The following is a 19,377-nucleotide window of genomic DNA, read 5'->3' as shown; positions in this document are numbered from 1 at the left end:
AAAGAAAAATGCTTGTTGAAGAAGTATGTTTATAATCACACACACACATAAGCAAACATATGACAGTTCAGTGTGAGCTTCAACAAACGACTGTCCTTATTGTATTTAGTCTTTGATGTTATAGTGTGTTTGTTACATCACATTTCTTGATAAATTCTGTGTTGGCTACAAATTCTCAGCTGGCTTCAGTCAACGCTGGAGCACATTCCAAAGTGAGGGAAAAAACACTCATGAAACCCTTATAATACTTTGGTGACGAAATTATGTTGTTTTTGTATTTATGAGGCAACTTTGTGGTGAAACATGTAATTCACTCAAAGATATTCTGCACTTTTTGCAATTTCTGTGGAAATTTTTCTCTTCACTATATGCCACCTGGAAACAATTGCTACGTTTCTGTTGGAAAATATGATTTTTGTTGAGTAAAATTTGGATTATCCTTAAAACAGTGATACATTTTCACACTGATATGATAACAGTTGTGCAGTCAGGTTCTAAACAGGCATTTTGCATTTTCCCAAATTAGTATGATTTGCAACATTCATTTGCTTTCTGTGATAGTTTGCATCAAGGTGTTATAATTACACAGAAGTGTGGTGACAACACTGTTTCTAAACTTATTTGGAAAAGAGAGTGTGGTATTCTATAGAGTTGAATGTGTGAAGCTTTTAAAAAAGACCATAGCTTAGTTTTGATTATGCAATGCCTTTTTCATAAGCCCTTAAAAAACTGATTTTGCAAATGAAATGAAACAAATCTAAGATGCTAGCTCAGAATTTTATTAATGCATATAGAGTGTGAACAGTGTTTGTTGGATAAATCCTTTGTTGTAGATTGAATGTTTGTTTCTTTATGGATTACGATTTAGTTTAGATAGTCATATAATTTAAATTAAATTTCATGATACAGTCATCTGTATTCAGAAAGAAGGTCTGCAAGGCAGTGCAGGAATATCAGGCCACAGTATTTTGTGCTAGGACTGACAAAGAAACCACTTAACACAGCCACTCTTGCAAAACACATTCAGAGAGTACATGCACAGATTTCCCCAAGGTTATCTCTGTTTACAGGCATCAGAGAACAATGCAGGTTTTAAAAAATTGCATCTATGATTATTGTTATTGCAAAATTAAATATAGTGAATTTGAAATAAAAGAATTAAGCATGTTATATGCTATGACAAATCCTTTTTTAGCCCTTTTACCCATTAAGAGGGTGCACAGAAACAATCAATTAAATAAAAACCTAATGAAAGTCATAAACCACTAAACTTTTGCATGACTTTCTGAAAACCTTTCATAGAGAAAATGTCATAACCATATATGTAAAACAGATTTAGATTTGAATGTATCTAGTGTAAAAACTAGATACATTAAGAGATTATTTGTGTGTGAGTTTAAAAGTTTATGTGAAGATCTCAAGCGTTCTTTTTTTTTTGGGGGGGGGGAGGGTTGAATGCTACCTCCTACTGTATTCTGCAGCCTTCTGTAATATATCTTTTCTTGTCTCTTTGTACTGTCATTGTGCTTCTTACAAATGCATCTACATTCTGACTATACAAGAACTGTAAAATGGCCTTTGATTTGAAGAACAGTTCTTTCTATTTGAAGGGCATAAAGACATACTGAACCAGGTGCAGAATGATATTAAACACAGAATTGCTCAGGGACAAGGCTAGCCACAGTATTAGTGCAAAGACTACGCTATCCTTTATCTTAAATGCATGAATAGGAGAATTTGAAGGCATTAAGGAATTCCTGCTGCCATTGCTGTGAACACATGTGGATTAAGGATACCTAGAGATAGCAGGCTACATCTCTGCTTTTCTAACCGCCAAGCCTGTTGCTATACATCACGGTGAGCTGTAACTGCATGGCAAACCACCAATTAGGAATTTTTTTGAGCTGAACAAGAATTAAGTGTAAGGCAGCGTGAAGAAATTGGAAAACAATTGGAGTTAATTTTAGCCTGTTTGAAGAATTTCTTGCTAGTGCTACATTCATGATCAAACCAAACCAGATAGCATAACTGTGTTGTACCTTCTGCTTTGGAGAGTATCTCTCAGTCTGAATACAAAACTGGCAGCCATCATATATTAATCTGATAGGGTAGACAAAAGATTTCAAGAAAATGACGAGCTTAGGTACAGGAGAAACTAAAAACAGTGTGACTCAAAATAAATTTTCTACCTTCTATTAAAATCCCTGTGACATATAGCATACAGAAGGAAGGTTGGAGGTGTAAATTGATTAGTGGCAGCTTTTTAACCGTGTTGTACACTAAACCAAGAGGGTATTAGTTCCTGGAACTGGTTTGCAATTGATTTCTGTCTGAATAGAAGGTAGCTCTTTCAATATGTTTTTCTATTACTGACTTCTTCTCAAATTTGTTTTCCACAGAACTTCCAGAAATCTATTTATTTATTTATTTTGAATTGAGGAAGAGAAAAAATTCTCAAATCATCTCTATGGATAGAATGAATTTCTCTAACAGGAAATGGACAAGTGAAAATTACCTCTTTATTTCAGGATTCAATTAGTTTGCGCTTAAGTTCCCCTTTCCTAAGATGTTGTGCCTTGTATTCTGCTCTCCAACAGATAAAAGACAGGATGGACTGGGGAAACCTGACTGGTCTGTTTGTACGTAGCAGACAACAGGAAAGTGAACTACCTACGTTATAGCATGCAAGATAACATAAGCACGTGACATGGAAATGGTGAAAGAAGGCAGCTTTTTAGGTGATGATGCTGTGCGTTAAGGACAAGATTAATTACGAGTTTCTATCATATAGGCACAAAACTGTTTACACTGTCAGAAAACAAACAAAAGCGACACTTTTTAAGGAAGGATCTGATATATTTCTTTTTTTTTATGAGTAGGCTGCAATACCAGAAGTCACTAGGTTCAGAATGGCCATTTATCAGTTCCAACTGAGAGAGACAAAAACCAGGTTCTTCTTAGTGTACTGTCAGTATGCTAACACCTCCTAGTTCTCTAAATCGTCAGGCCTGTCTATTTTGAAGAACTTGTTTAACATACTTGGAAGAGCACCATGAAAATATCAGTGATAGTTTTATACTGTGTCTCTTCCTCAATGAAAGCTTCAGGGTGGATCTTGGTTCAGAAGATACAGTAATATTAGTTAGCAGAAAGAAATATTTGGTGAGCTTATAGGAACTACCCATGAGTTTAAATTGAAATAATTTCCAAGGTGTTGCAATGGTGTATTTGTTCCTTATCTTTGGCTCTAGAAAAGAAATTATTCTTTAGGCAATAGATTGCATTGTCAATTCCATGCTCACCTACTGATTTCAGACCACTTGAGGAACATAAGTGGTTGTTCCCTTAACAAAAGAAGTTGGAGGTAATATCATTGATTTATTTTTGGACAGAACTGTTTAGATGCTAGAGTTATTTCTATTAGCAAAGCTTATGTCTCTTTCTATTCTTTTAATTGTACAGGTAATCTGAAGAGTTTCTATTTTTAGCCTCATTATTAGCACAACATCCGCTCAATTATTAAACTCACGTTGGGAGTACTTGTTCTCTGAGAACTATTTCAGCAAGGTCACCTTACCTCTTTGTATCCTGTGATGGCAGGTGGGATATTTTGTGAGAGTTTACTGTATGTACGTGTTATATTGCTGCTTGCTTATAGAAGGGATTAATTATTTTGAATTTTCAACTTGAATAATAATGCTAAAATGTTTTAAGCCTTCTAATGAAATTCTGACCAACAAGGTCAAAAATCTTTTTTTAAAAAAATCTATTCTTATGGAAATCCAGTGCTCTTTAGATCCTACATGAATTTCTAGTTTCATGTAGCAATTTTGTGCATGGTTTTATATTGATTTCCAGCTTTATAACTGTTCTAATACTGGTTCAGACTTGTTAAGAAAAGGACACAGCTAAATGTAACCAGATACCACTTACGTGCTTCTATTTCAGGAAGAAAACTTAGACAAGTAGAGGACTCCAGTCATTTGTATCTTCTTTAATCTGTATTAAGTTAGAGCTGCTGTTTTATGAATGTTTCAGCTGCCTGAGAAACAGAGGAGTCTAAGTCATGAGCTACTGGTATTCTTAATGATATCTTTCTGTACATGGCTTACTAAAGATCACCTGAGATGGAGAAAGATTCACAGGGTTTTGGAAAGGTGATTTCCATTTTATTTTCATCTTTATATTTCAGAGGTGACAGGTAGGAGGAGAGAAAGATTTCAACATCAGCTGTTCCATCTCTGTCTGAAGATTTCAAGGAAATCAAGTTAGTGTTTCTGATTTGCTCATTGATTCTAAATAGCTCAGCATTTTCAAACAATTTTATGCCACTTTTAAGTCAAGAGAATCTGTTCCTTACAGAATTTGAATGAGTTTGTTTGTTTAGCTTTTAATTAGAGCTACTGATTTAGTTTTCAATCACATTCTGGTATTGATTCTTTTCAACAAAGAATGAAGAGTTACTTCTTCCTGAGGAAGACCTCTGGAAGGGAAAGAATTACTTCTGTTCTGCAGCTGTGCCAAAGTGTAATGTAGTGTTTTTAATGTTAAAATGAAAATTAATGATTCCTCCCTGAGATTCCTTAATCTGCTTGAAAGGTGGGAGGGTTCCCCTTCAGATTTATCTGAAACTGTCAATGATTTTGTAGCACTGGGTTAGAACTTTCATTAAACACTTGTCACAGCAGCAGTTACTTGCCAAAGGACATTATTTAATATGAGTTTCCGGAGGATTCAGAGAAATGTTAAGTCAGAATGATCCTGAGCAAGTTATCATTCTATCAGAGCCAGAGGATAGAATGATCAGCTATGTCTAGATAATTTGTGACAGATATAGATACCCTGTTCTGAAAAAATACCAACAAACCAAATGTTACAGTTGGTGTGTTTTGTTTTGTTTTCTACGTATCATATTCCAAGGTCTACCTATTCTCAAAATTAACAAGTTTTCCCTAAAATCTAACCCTGATGCAAAGAAAGCTGAGTGTATGTTGTCTTAATAAGATAGATACATGGAACAATTGATCACAGGTATCTTATGCTCGCATTTGGACATTTGTTACTATGCTATTCATGTTCTTGACCAAAAGACCCACCATTCTTTCAACACTGTCATGATGGCTTTAACTTAAACTATTCCAGTTCTCTGTCTTTCTTATTAAACTTTCTTGTTTGGACCTAGTTCTGTAATAATGCAGGTTTATCTAAGAATAAGATTAAAAGTTTGTCTAAGAGTAAAATCATAGTACTGAATATCCAATAAACAACTTATTCTTAATAAACATTGCCAAAATATATATAAAATGTTTAATAGATCTGATATCTTTCCTTAAATTAATTCTCTTGATTGAATTACTGTTCAGACCATGTTCAACCTTCATCAGTCTTCTGTAGCCATACTTATTTTCCTTACTGTCTCAGAGAGATAACCTACCCTTTAAGATGTTTTTATCTTCTTCGTAGATTAACTTGCTCACTTCTTTGAACTTGGTTGTAGTTTGGCTGATTCTGCATATCTTCAGTTACAGTGTTTTACTATGCCTTGGTAAAACTGTCCCATAAAACTGTTTGAAATAACATACACATGCATTTTCACCCCCAGTATCATTATAGGATATTCTCTTTAATATTGTTGTGTTAGAAAAACGTTATTGCTCTTTTTAGCATAGAAGAGTGCGGGGTTTAACACTGCTCCATTATACAAATCCCAGGCCCCGTAATGCTTTTGTCAGCCTGCTCATAAAACAGACAGGGCAGTTGCCAGCACGGTAGATCAAAGAATTAAATATTTAATCTTTCTGAGGCTTTTCTCCTTAGGATCCGCACTCAAATGATAATGACACGTCTGCTTTGAATGGTGAGTTCCTTAATGGTGAATGTCAGGAGATGCAGTTTGAAGAGCTGATGAGAAATAACAGGAATAAAACAAGGACAAGCTTCATATATGTAAGTTCACTTAAGACAGTTCATGGAAGCAAGGCAGGGAGCAGCTTTGGTTCTCTATGTGATACATGAAGATGAAATCAAAAGCTAATTATATACATGTTATGAATTAGTTGTCCAACATGGGCAAAAAAAAAGACAACAACAAAAATGATGAAGGCACATCTTGACACCTATGATTTTCAGATAAATTTAGTTTTTTCATCCCTATTTTATACAAATTTAGTGATAAAAGAATGGCTCGAAAGGCTCCTGAATGCTCGTTCTTCAGCTTTTGTATTTTTCTATATGAATGCAGTGTTTGTTGAAGCATACACAAGATGAGCATTTTTATTTATGTTCACTTATTCAGTTCTTATATTTTTATGCATCTGAAGCCCCAAGTGAAGCATTTGTATCTGTTAGAATAGGCTGGAATCACGTCTGGGCTGGAGAGGGCACCAGTGTCTGATCAGTAGGTGCAGTGTGAAGTTTGCTTCCATAGTATCATAGTAGATGATAATACCAAAGCCTATGGAAATGGCAAATAGATTCCTCATGTTGAGTTAATAGAGGTAGAAGGATCTGCTGTCAGTGGTGAAATTCACTCTGTTGACAATTGGGGTGTAATAAATACATGCACTCAGTTCTTTATTCCTCTAGGGAGACAAAGTAACATAAATAAAAAAGCCTAACACTGTGGTGTTACTGAAAGCCAATTTACCTGAGGAAAAAAAAAAAAATATTCTAGGCTGCAAATATGGATACTCATAAGCATTTAGCTAAACAAGTTGATCTGTGAAAGCTGGAAAAAAAAGTGAAACACAAAAGCAGAGCTGATTTACTAACATCTCTACTGGCATTGAGTATTTCCAGTCTGCACATGGGCAGATGTTATGAGTCTAGCAAACCACTGCTGAGAATCAGTTCAGATCCTGAAAATTTCCATCTCATTAAACTTCTATGTATGGAAAACAATTTCTTCACAGTAGATAATAATATTATTAACAAAGCTATTAGCAGTACTGACTCTGACAAAGAAACTAGAGTGTTGCAGAACATTTTCTAAAAATAAACAAATTTACATCTGCTATAATAAACTCATAACTAGCCCTTATTAAACATGAGAAAAAGGAAAAAGCACCCCAAGTGAAAATAATCAAAATGAAATAAAGAAATAGAAGATTCAGCTAGCAAAAGCCTTAAGATACTGGAAAAGTAATATGATTTTCGACCAACTGTTTACAAAACTCGAAAGCTTCATGAGATTCAGTACAAATAATTTGTAGCTCACTGATATGTCCTGAAAGTACATTCTTTTTCACCATCCTTCCTAATTCTTTTCCTGTCTAATACATTATTTTCTTGTCTAAAACAAGTGTTCAAGATTATAGTAAGATAAGTGAAAAAGTAACTGACATCTTTAGGTAGTTATAAACTCTTCATATGAATGTTTTGCAAACAGTACTAATTTTAAAAAAATGATTAGTACAAGCAATTCTGCAAATAATAATTATTATACCCACAAAAAAAGTGAGATGGCTCAAAAGTAAAGAGGAAGGATTTAATTCTAGTAGAATTCAATCTGATCTGAAGGCAGTGACGAAAAGCAACCAAAAATGGAAAATATTCTTTCTCAGGACCTGATTCAAAGCACATGGAAGTGAACAAGTACTCTCATTTTACAGGCTGCTTTTGCTGGGGGCTATGAAACCCAGAGAAGTGCTCCTTGGAATTTATGAATTTATATTTCCTTCATTTCCATTCTGGGAAGCATGGTGGCACAGAATGACTGTTTCCTTCATACCATGCACATACTCTCACTGACTACTGTTGTCCTCCCTATAACATCTTAATGTTGAACAGGAGGAGCACTACATTTGGACCCTCCAAACAAAATGGGCTTTTTTTTGTTTGTTTGTTTGAAAATGGTAGGTAAATGTGGAACAGTAAAAATTGGAGGCAGATTTCAAGTGCTATACTGAGTGATATACATATTGGTAAACCACACAAGTGGAAAAATTAAGGGGATGAGCTATTGGAGATAATATGACAAATATAAAAAGAAACAATTTGACCCTATTCCTTATTACTTTAAAGGTAAGTACCAAATAAGTGTTGAAATACTGAATTGTCCTCATACTTACTTTCTTTCCCTTTCAGATTATTCAAGTATAGGTCCAGGCAAGCAAGCCATATGTTGGCAGAGTTACCTGTGACTTGCATTTTATTTTTTTATTTGTAGAGGAATCCCTTTACACTTGGTCTATAGTGAAGAGGCTTTCTTCTCCTTTAAAATCTACATGTGATTATCCTCCTACTCTTGTATGCCCTGATCAATAAGAAGTGCGCTTCTTGTTAGCAAATGCATTTCCCATTTGTTTCTGTTTGCTTAACACTTTATAGCAGAGTATTTTTAAAGTTGTAAACAATGGCCAAGTGCACTGATTATAGATGTTGACGTTTGTTGTTATTAAAAATCAAGACTTCCATGAAATAGCAGCATACACTAGGGACAACAGAACATAACAGCTCAAGACAAGTATAATTTGTTTTCTCCAACTCTGACTAAAATGAGCAAATATTTTCCTTAGCAATTCTAGAAATCACAAGTTAATTGCTCAGAAGGTATTCTTCTATGATACGCGATAAATAATGTGAAATTATAACTTCATTTATACCTATAAACACACACATGCACAGATTCGTATACAATAAACACAGAGACTTCCAAATATATCACATGATGTTAACAACCTAGACTAAATAAAAAGCAGGGAAATACAAAATTCAAGCTGTTTGCTTTGCCTTATCTACTTCTATTATGCATGGTAAATGTTGCAGATCATATGGTCTATAAAATTACCCACTGTCTGGAGACTCCTTCAGAGCTTCACCACAACAGGGGGCTATGAGGATACATGCAGTAGTAACTCAGTATTCCAGACACTTTTTTAGTTGGACTCTTCATTATATCTGAATGGATGTTCTGCGTGTGAAGCTCCTTTACTTTCTGTGCTTTTAATTCAAGAAACACAAACATAAACAAACCCAAAATGTGTTTGGGGGTGGCATATGGAGGCTTTTAGATTTGTTTCTTTTAAGAGGTTTGGATTTTGAAGGAAATAGAAAGCAGCAACGAGTAATGGTGAATGCTTAAATAAAGATGTTTGATGTTATTCAATGATAGGAACTGTTCCTGATTCTAAGGTTGGGCCCTAGTGTGAGCATGCAAGATCTCTCAGGTCCCAGAGCAACTCCCAGTTTTGCACATTTTAGGAATTTTAATGACCATCCAAAATTTCATAAGAGAACTCTTGTTAAAATGGCAGGCAACTTATCAGTTAAGATATACAAAACTGTTCCTTGAAATTCAGTCTGGGGATGGAGGGAAGGTGGGGATAGTATTATGTGAGGTAAGAGTAAGAATTTTGCTTTTCGTGTAACTAAGGGTTACTTAGTTCTCAGAAATCAACATAGCCAATCACCTTTGCCAACTGTATGAAGCATGGGCCAGCAGGTTGATGGAGGTGATCCTGTCCCTCTACTCTGTGTTGGTGAGACCTCATCTGGAGTACTGCATCCAGATGTGGAGTCCTTGATAGAGGAGAGATGTAAACTTGTTGGAAAGCATCCCTAGGGCCCCAAAATAGAAATGATCCAAAGGATCAAACACCTCCCTTTTGAGGACAGGCTGAGAGCTGGGGCTCTGAGAGAAGGCTCCAGGGGCTCTGAAAGAAGGCGAGCAGCCTTCCAGTATCTCAGTGGAGCTGTAAGAAGGAAGAGGACAGAAACCTTAGCATGGACTGTTGTGGTAAGACAAGGAGAAATGCTTGCAAATTAAGAGGGGAGATTTAGATTGGTTATAAGGAAAATGTGAGTTTTTTATTTTATGGTAAGAGTAGTTAATCACTGGAACAGATTGCCCAGAGACGTGGTGGATGCCCCATCCCTGGAGACGTTCAAGGTCAGTCTGGATGGGGCTCTGAGCAACCTGATCGAGCTATAGATGTCCCTGTTCATTGCAGGGAAATTGGACTAGATGACCTTTAAAAATCCTTTCAAACTCAAATGATTCTATGATTGTCTACTTAAGAAATAATTTTGTCTATATGTCTAGAGAAATGTTGATTTTATCATGGGAAATCTTTCCATTAATCATAGAATCCTAGAATCATCCATGTGGTTTTCAAACCGTCTAAGGGTCAACTTTTGATTTAAAGCAGGAAATTACTGTGAATTATTATGAGTTAATTTAAGACCAGAATTTATACACCGGAGAACTGCTAAGAACGGCAAGTTCACTTCATGTGGTAAGCATGTTAGCAGTAATGTTACTTTTTTTAAAGAAAACTCTGATTGATAATGGGACATAACATTTTTAGGCAGAATTAATACGATTATGATGCAAAAGTAGGTTTCTCTTTTGATTGGTTAATTACCTTATATTGTTATTCACATTCTATTGCCTTAAATAATGGATAATGTAATTAGCACTGAGTATTATATCAAGATGGAATGGTCTATATATATATGTGATTTGTCAGTGAGATTTGTCCAGGTGTATCCATAGTAGGTAATACTGTGAACAATCAGATGAGCTATTCCAGCTGCTGGTTGGGCTTAAATAACATCTCCTACCCTCGCCTGTTTACTGCTTTCTGCTCTGTGCTCTCAAATGCTATGTGAGTCTTAGTGGTTTTACTCTATGTGCGATCACTTCCTGACTCATTTTAAACCAGGGCCAGTTTGCAAAACTACCACTAACAGTAAATTTTCATTTTTACCTTGGTTTGTTGATATGGTTAGGACAACTCCTCATTCAAGAAGGAAATGCAACTAGCAGAACTGAGCTTTAATTTCTGCAACAACTAGAAGTCTTTATGTAATATTTGCACTATGTGGTGTAGATGGTTGGTAAATAAATGTGAAGGTTTTCACTTTGCATCTTTGGTTTGCGCACCCACTTACAGCTGAATTTCAGATCTGTTCCCAGCCCACCTCTATGAATTCAAACAGAGCAGAGTTTTGCCTTCAGGTGAATCCATGCCTATTGTGTAAAAAGTTCCCATCTTCATGCTGATTGTACATTGTGTAAATCAGTTGTTTTCTATAAAATACCAGTATGTAAAATACTGATATGCTGTATTCCACAATGGAATAAAAATTATTATGTGTACATAATTTTTGAGAGAAAAGAAATATGATATCATTATCTTATAGGACAGTAAAAATTAGAGGAGTTCTCAGTATAAGTGAATAAGGCTGGCAATCTCAAAAGAGATTTAACTAGAATTCTGTTTTATTGTAATGAATCAAGAATAAAGGTTCCTATGACTATAGTTTCTTAATCTTATGGATTACAGGAAAAGCAGATGTATATTTTCTGAGTTTAGCTTCTTGTTACTTTACATTTTACAAATTTCCGTGGTTCCCCTTCTGTTAATCTTTTCTGTTGCTTTAAAAAATGTTGATGTCCTTATACATAAAATAGGAGCTAGTTCTTCTCTGTCTTATGAGAACATTTTCCCCTTTTACTAGTAAAAATATCTGCATATTCAATTTTCTTCTGAATTTTCCAGTATTGCACAGCCAAACTCAACAAAGGGATTTTTCACTGAGTTAGTTTCATTGACTTCAAAAGCTTTATATCAAAGTCTGTGTAAAGTCCTTTGTAAATAGATAAGCAGAACAAACCCTTTCCTTAGTGTCATTTGAGACTGGAAGTTATGATGTCCAGGCAGTAATAACCCCACTGACTACGCACTCAGCTACTATAGTGAAGGAGAGTTATCATAGTACCAGGATGGGAAAAAATTTTGCTCAAGTCTAAAATGGTGCAGAGATGTTAATACTGCCTGTTACCTATTGTACTCACACCACCTTTGCAAACAACTGAAGGAGAGAACAAGAATTGCTGGAAGGTGCTGATTTTTAAGATTTTATCTGACAGAAGTTTGCTTCTCTAAACTTTGGTATTCCAGATACTTCAGAAAAATGCCAACATAAAGGATATTTGTTAGCATGCCACTAGTATTAGTTCATAGTTCAGATCGGCAACCTTTGTGTGTATCTCAGGAAAACCGTCTTTCAAAGCAGCAAGTCCAGTTCAGGAGAAGAACAGTGATGGCTCACTTGATATGAAAAAGAGGATTTCTCTTTGCAGTAGTTTTCAGTATTTCATTTAAGATAAGATTCATTAAGTCTTCTGTGACATCTTCTTGTCATCTGTGACAATAGAAATGTCTGTGGAGGTATGGGATTAGTTATCCTAAATATGAAAAGTCACTGATGCTGATCATTACTATGTCCTCTTATGTATGTAATCACAACAGATACAGCTTAAAAGGAAAGTGTGGCAGCATATTTACTGATGGTTTTGCGTTAGCAAAATGATGCAGAAGGCTGGAGGGTCAGCTGGCAATCCCACTTTAGGTTCTGGATGGCTAGTAGAGAGGATAAAGTGCTCACTAGGCCTGCTGTATCTTGCCCGTGCTCCAGTTTCTGTTAATGCTGCTTATGACCAAACTATAGCATCTGCTGCTGAGCCTTTGTTAAATTGATAAAAGCCTATTCTTGCTTTGATAATGCCACTAGAAACTACACTCATCTACTAATCCCTTGGACAATGACATGAATCATGTCACTTGATGTACCAGATGTAAAAGCTATTTGTTCAGTGTAAGAACATCAGAGCAGTAGTTAGTTTTCTGACTAGGTCCTATCTTAGAATGCCATCCTATGAAATGAAAGGGAAGCCTCTTAAAAAAGTTACACTGAAAAAAAAAAAAAAAAAAAAATGGATCCTGAGTGTTGTTACAGTATTACATAATATGTGAGCATCTGATGGAAATTTGGGACCTTACATAAGTACAAAACATTTTGAGTAATACTTTGATCTTGAGCAGTGCTCGTCTTTGATGGGAAGTGAGAACAGCAACATTTTTCTTACAGAGAATTTACCCATGTAAATTGTGTGAGAAATCTTGGGATACTGCTCATGGCTTTGAAGCATCCTGCTAAGTGTACATTCTAGCAAGTTCCAGTCAAACTAGTCTACAAATAATTTCACTTGGAGCAATGGAATCTGCTACAAAAGAAGAAAACTGGTGATTTTTTTAAAAGCGTTTTGCTTTCAGAATGGCGTAAGTCTTTGCAAGAGAATTTTTATGAACAGCTTTTATGTAGATGGTTTAAAATGCCTCCCTGGATGCATTCAAGGCCAGGCTGGATGTGGCTCTGAGCAGCCTGGTCTGGTGGTTGGTGACCCTGCACATAGCAGGGGGGTTGAAACTGGATGATCATTGTGATTCTTTTCAACCCCAAGCTATTCTATGATTCTTTGAAAATTTTCGCAAGATGTTTCGTATTGGAACATGATAGAACAGATACTGTAAAGATTTTTTTAGTGCACACAGACAGTGCACCCATGACTAATAATAGTTTATTCTAAGAAGAGCTTCAATTATTTTGTCTTTTCTGTTTATTAATGGTGTTCTAACTGTTCCTAGAGAAGAGAGGGGGGAGAGAGTACACTTCTGTCTGAGTGCTGCAGCAGTGACTGCACTTTCAAAGATAACTAATACTTGGACTTTCCCGAGTTGATCCAAACAGTGGTTTTATTCCACCTGATGCCCCAACTTTAGACTAACATACCACTTGAAGATAATGATATTTCGTCATGCTTTGGTATGCGTTGCTGCAGGTAGGGTGCAGACTTGGGACTGGATGCAGTTGTGCCCTCACTACCATCTGTTCCTGAAGAAGAGACCTTACGAGGAGCAGCTGAGGGAACTGGGACTATTTGGTCTGGAGAAGAGGAGGCTGAAGGGTGAGTTTATCACTCTTTTGCAACTACCTGAAGGGAGTTTGTGGTGATGTGGGGATCAGCCTCTTCTCTCGTGTAACTAGTGATAGGACTAGAAGGAATGGCCTCAAGTTGCACTGGGGGGGAGATTTGGGTTGGATGTTAGGAGAAATTTCTAGTCTTTTTTTTCCTGCTTTGGCTGCTGGTTTGATTACATGTCATACCTGTTCTAAAAACTGGCTCCAGCCGCTTGAGTGTCAGAGCAGGTTGTTGCAGAGAGAAGGAAACAGACGGTGCAATCGATCTTCATGACGCCTGATGCACATGACTACATTTCTCCCTGCCTAAGTGGCGCATACAAGGTGATTAAATAATCAACACTATTACCCTGGAGGAACATAAATCCCTGAAGCAGCCACTCAGAACGCTGCTCTCTGGTCCCTGAAGTGGTAGGAGCAACAGGCAGTGGTGCCTGTTCCAGGCATAAGATGAAACACAAAATGAATTCTTGGTCCCTGGGTGAGCTGTTGTCTTTCAACACTTCTACTTGTTTGTCTCAATTACTGCCTAATCATAAAATGCTTATTTTTCCCTTAGTATCAAATGAAATGGACATAGCAGTTAATCTTAAAATGGGATGTTGTGTAGTCCATAGCTTAGTAAGGAAAAAACGGACTGACAATTCCCTTAACAAAGATAGTTTTATTGGTATGTTTAGCATTGCCCTCTAAAATTATACCAAAAACTTGCTTTAAACTTTTAGACCATTTTTAAAAATTGATCAGGCAGAACTCCAAATCCAAAAGATAAATTGATTTTGAACATCCAGGAATCAAACTGCTTTTATTAGCAAACATACTGGGCAATGACAACAATTGCATTTTACATTTTACTGTAAGTATATGTTTGTTTGTAACATCTTCTACAACAGTATTCTTAGATACAAATCATGGGCAGTATTAAACTAACTTTACTGATGTTCAGTACCATGATTGCAACTGCAGAAAATGCAGTTTATTTGTACATTAAGACAATATGAAAAATATGGTTATGTCTTTAAAAAGAGATATTCAAATGTTTTATTTAAGAAAGAAAATTTAACCCTTGTATCTAAGTCCCTTAATTGCTCAAAGCAGTTGGTTTTATGCTGCCAATGTTTATTAGGTGTAAATTGGGGGGGGAAAAAAATTAAGATATATTTATGTATTTCTGTAATTTTAAAGAAACATCATTTTCAAATTTAATTTCAGAGTAATATAGCAAGAAAGTACTGTAATTGTTCTATCTGGGTGTTTCTAAATGCAGCATAATAACAGCTGAGGGTAGAATAGAAACAAAAGTGAGAACTTACAGTCATTTTGTTGTCTCAACAGAGCACTCTTAGAAAAACACAGAATTTAAATTAAAGGTCCTTAGGAATCTACATGAGTTATAGCTGTGCCTGAGGGCTGCTGTACAAATAGTGTGTTACCACAAACTCATATGCATTTTTTGCTATGGTTTTACTTCAGTATGCAATTCTGAAATGAGTGGTATAATAAAAAGTTTGGCATTCTTCATATTTCTGCCTATGGGAAATTCTTTTTGTGCATGTAAAAAGTCTCACTATCCTTTTGGTACTTACTGGTGTGTAGGGGAAGGATGAATTCATCTTTCACAAAAAAAAAAATATGGGAGAGATGAACTTCCCCAGAATGCTTGCACCTATTTAAAAACCAAATCCCGTGTACTTTTCTGCAGTGAGATTACTGATATTGATCAGGTGATTAACATAACACATTTTGAACTTTAGAGTACTTCTCTTTCCCTCAGGCAGGCAATTCTTTGTTTGCCTTTGTGTCTTCATTTTCCTGTGGTGTCCATGCAATTTCTTCATTTTCAGTTATTGTACAAATAAATTGACTGCAGAATATGTAACTAAAAAGAGAGGTTTTGGTGGAGAACACTAGTCAAAACATTGCAAGAAAACTGCTACCAAGAGACGTGAGTTACCTGTACTGACTTTCTCCTCCAGGTCTTTAGCCCAGTCTTGTTTTGATTAAGATCTTGATTAAGATCTCCTACCTATGAAGGTTAGTATCACGTTACCACAATGTACTAAAGGAAAGCAGAATTTGCTTCCTTGCTTGTCAGTGCAGCTAACCTTTTTCCTTTTTCCTTTCCCTTTTCCTTTTTCCTCTTTCCTTTTCTGTTTCCTTTATTCTTTCACAAACGTGGCTTTTGCACAAATGCGGAGATTTTTCTTGCTTTTATCTTGCAGCAGTGATACTTTGTGGACAAGCCAGTATCTGGTGACAGAGATCATGGGTGGAGTACTGCTGCAAGGGCGCCTGAAAGCTTCATCTTCCTTTGGAGGTCAGTTCTTCCAGTTTTGCATCATTGAAATACTATTTGGCTACACATCCATGAATTTGCATGTATTTCTTTGTCATTAAATATGTTCCAAGTGCATCTGTCAAATTGTCATGAAGGTATTCAAAAGGGTAGATAGAGGAAATAAAATATATACAATTACAACAATAAGAGCAATGTTGGTGGAGTGATAACCTTTGCTTTGTTTTCTTCAGATTTTGACATTTAAAGTACAAATCATGCACAATGGACATACATCCCATGTTACAATTATCTCTTTGTCTATTCTACCATCAGTAGCAATATGTTTTATTCTCTCTGTTGCTCATGAATGCTTTTCTAGTGTTGTCTCTCACTGTCTCCGGATACAGTGATAACTATTAGAAACATGAGTTTCATTTGGCTTTTGCATGCTGCTTGGCATATTTGGTTGAAAGACTCAGGAGTGAATTGTTCTGCGTTCAAATAAAACACAGGAGAGTTGACAGCTCTACAGGCTTTTCCAAATCAACCAGCTGGTGCAGGAGAAAGAAATTGAATATTAAACATCTGTAAGATAAAATTGAAGGCAGTGGTTTTTCAACAAATTTCAGTGAATTGGTCCGAATAGAACATATATTGAGATTAATCATTTTAGAACTGGAAGTTAAATTCAATAAATGGTTGCATCAAAATGTTTATCCTTTCATTAAAAAATAAAAATAAAAAAAAAGAAGGAAGACTAATTTAAAATTTAGAAAAGGTAAATTATCAAAGCAACAGAAGAGATTCCATTATTTAATTGGGTAAAATATTTGTAGTTTGTTTCTATTAGCAGAAAAAAAGAGAAAAAAAAAAAGAACAAAAAAAAAAGAACTGTGTTTATCTTTGGCTCTAAAATGAGTATTTCCTTGCTTTCCTTTCTGGTCTGTTGTTAATAGCTTGACTTTGGAGATAAGAGGCTACTTTAGTGCCATGATTATTCCCTGTTCAGTTGACTTTGACTGAGAGTGCTAAACACAGTTGATAGCTATCACCTAGAAATTCTGCATTGTAGACACTGTTCATTGGAAATTGGATGATACCATCAAATCAACTTCCAAGGAATCAGAAAGAATTTATCAGGCCTAATCACACACTCATTTATGTGAACTTAACTCCTGTTTCAGCACTTACCAAAAGGAGAATGGTTCCATCAGTCTGGTCAATTCTATAATTCCTGTAAGGAAATACAACTTCAGAAAGAAATCTGTATTTGTTTAGCATGTATTTTGTTTTCCTTTGTTGTGACCATGAGCCATATAGATCATTAGTAGCGCTGAAGTCAATGAAATTAGAGAAGAAAGTTGTAAGTTCAGAACAACTTAATAAGTTGCTGTGTCTAATACTGCAACACAACAGAAGGGTTTCCACAAAGGTCTTTCAAAGACACTAAGTCTTTGAAAAAGACTTGCAAACTGAGATGTTTCTTTGGTTTGAACAGTTATCCTGTTAATTCAAGTGACAGATCAGAAAAATAGACTGTGTCCAAAATAACATCAGTGATGTCTGAAATTTGGCAAAGATAGCATAAACTTTAAAAATATAAACATGCACGTTAAAAAATGAGGGCTAAGGGCATGTTTGGAGTATTTTTATAGCTATTGCTCAGAATGTTAGTTGCTGGATAGATCACTCTGTTACTAATTCCTATTTATGTAGGCTTTATATAAGCATCTGCTAGGATGTTCTTTCTGCAAATTCCCTTTGGGACTGTGTGTCAGAGTAAGCTTTTTAAGATATACAGTGTACAGTGGCAGAAAAAAAGACCAGAATCTGGCAAAACTCCATTTGATTTGCAAATGAGCTGTATGAGGACACCACCTCACTTCAAAAACAATTAAAAAATGCAGTGTTAATGCTACAGGATATGATGTTAGAACCCAATTAATCAGTTGTAGTTGATTATATGTCAGCAATCTAAAAACAAAAAACAACAACAAAAAAAACTTCCAAATAAAAAAATGTAATTTAACTATGAATTACAATGTCTGTGCTGTAAAATAACATGGCAAATCACTGGACTGAACTTAATATTTGTGACTTCATTCAATCCTGGAACATCCATTGGACGGAATTGACAAGTATTTTGAAAACTTTTTGTTGCCAGTGTCAGATTTGAGCTGGTCCATATTGAGATTCTAGATTGGAATCTGAATATTTTTAATCCCGTATCTGAACACGTTATCAAACTGCTAAGATTGCTGCTTTATATTGAGTTTGAAGTAAAAGTGTTGTTTTTTTTTTTTAACAAAAGGCAGTTCTTACAATTCGTTCTCTCTGTTTTCTGCTGTTCCGGTCACCTCCCTTTCCACAGGCAGAAAAATAGCATTACATTTGAGTGTACTGAGCACAGAGAAAAATTAGAAATGTTTCTAAGAGAACAAGGTGTTTTCTTCCTAGTAAAAGTCACATTAATATACTCAGAAGACAGCAGCTGTAGTTCTACCAATATGTCTCCAAGATTAAAATTTATTATTGATTTTCTTAAAGGAGACATATATCAAAACACAGTGCTCAATAAAAGGAACAATTACATCTAGATGCTCTGGAAAAAGATGTGAAGAATTCAAGGCCAAAACATGGACTAAAATAAAACAGGTAAAGGGGAAATCAAGCTTAAAAATAAGTTGTGACTCATGTAAAAATAACATCTAGGAACTGATTAAGAGGATAACAAATAGAAGCACCTATCATGTTAGGTTTAAGACAGCCTTGGTAGGACTATAATAAAAGTTTTAGTGTTCTAAGATTAATTATTTCTGTTTGTAGGAGTGTTTGCCATTAGTGATTCAGTCTATAAGGCTGCCAATAGAAGTAGAATTTCTTACCCTGCAGCATCCAGTTTACACATAGCATATTTAGTAGGATCAGAAGTAGTAGAGGTAAAATAAACAGTAGAAGCTTAATTCCTGTTGATCCATACGTTCTTAGGCAGAATCTTCATCTACATTTCATTCAGTGATTTCTCTCTAAGATCTACTAAGCAGCCTATCAACTGTTACCCTGTTAAAACAATTTCTGATTTTGGCAGACTGGTTCAAACTGAATACTAGAGAATCTGACTACGTTTATTTAGGGAGGTAAAAGAAAGTGGAAAAAGTAGGAAGTGTTTCATGAAAGCAAAGGAAATAATTAGCTGTACAGCATATCATCATATGATAAATGGTGGCATAGTGGTTAGCCTAATGATGCTGTCTGAATCAGTTATATACTACAGACATAAATCAGTGTAATTCCAGGAACAATAAAGTATTATGCAGAAAGCAGTGACTCTT

The 19,377-nt window shown here is 35.5% G+C and overlaps 1 long non-coding RNA gene across 3 annotated transcripts in view; it reads left to right on the top strand.

The window, feature by feature from the left end:
• The window catches only part of LOC128075996 (uncharacterized), a 78,832-nt gene that overhangs the window by 15,923 nt on the left and 43,532 nt on the right, over positions 1-19,377 (top strand). For 2 of the 3 annotated variants that reach the window (XR_008204188.1, XR_008204187.1), the window contains exons 2-5: positions 12,877-13,067; positions 13,628-13,753; positions 15,990-16,084; positions 18,593-18,700. This is a non-coding gene — a long non-coding RNA (uncharacterized LOC128075996). Of the gene's footprint in view, positions 1-3,485; positions 3,601-4,192; positions 4,268-12,876; positions 13,068-13,627; positions 13,754-15,989; positions 16,085-18,592; positions 18,701-19,377 lie in introns of those variants that run through there. The other variant, XR_008204189.1, reaches the window with a different exon arrangement.

Source organism: Tympanuchus pallidicinctus, unplaced genomic scaffold, assembly GCF_026119805.1.
Source record: "Tympanuchus pallidicinctus isolate F22 unplaced genomic scaffold, pur_lepc_1.0 scaffold13, whole genome shotgun sequence".
Lineage (NCBI taxonomy): Eukaryota > Metazoa > Chordata > Aves > Galliformes > Phasianidae > Tympanuchus > Tympanuchus pallidicinctus.
This window is presented reverse-complemented; position numbering and strand designations above follow the sequence as displayed.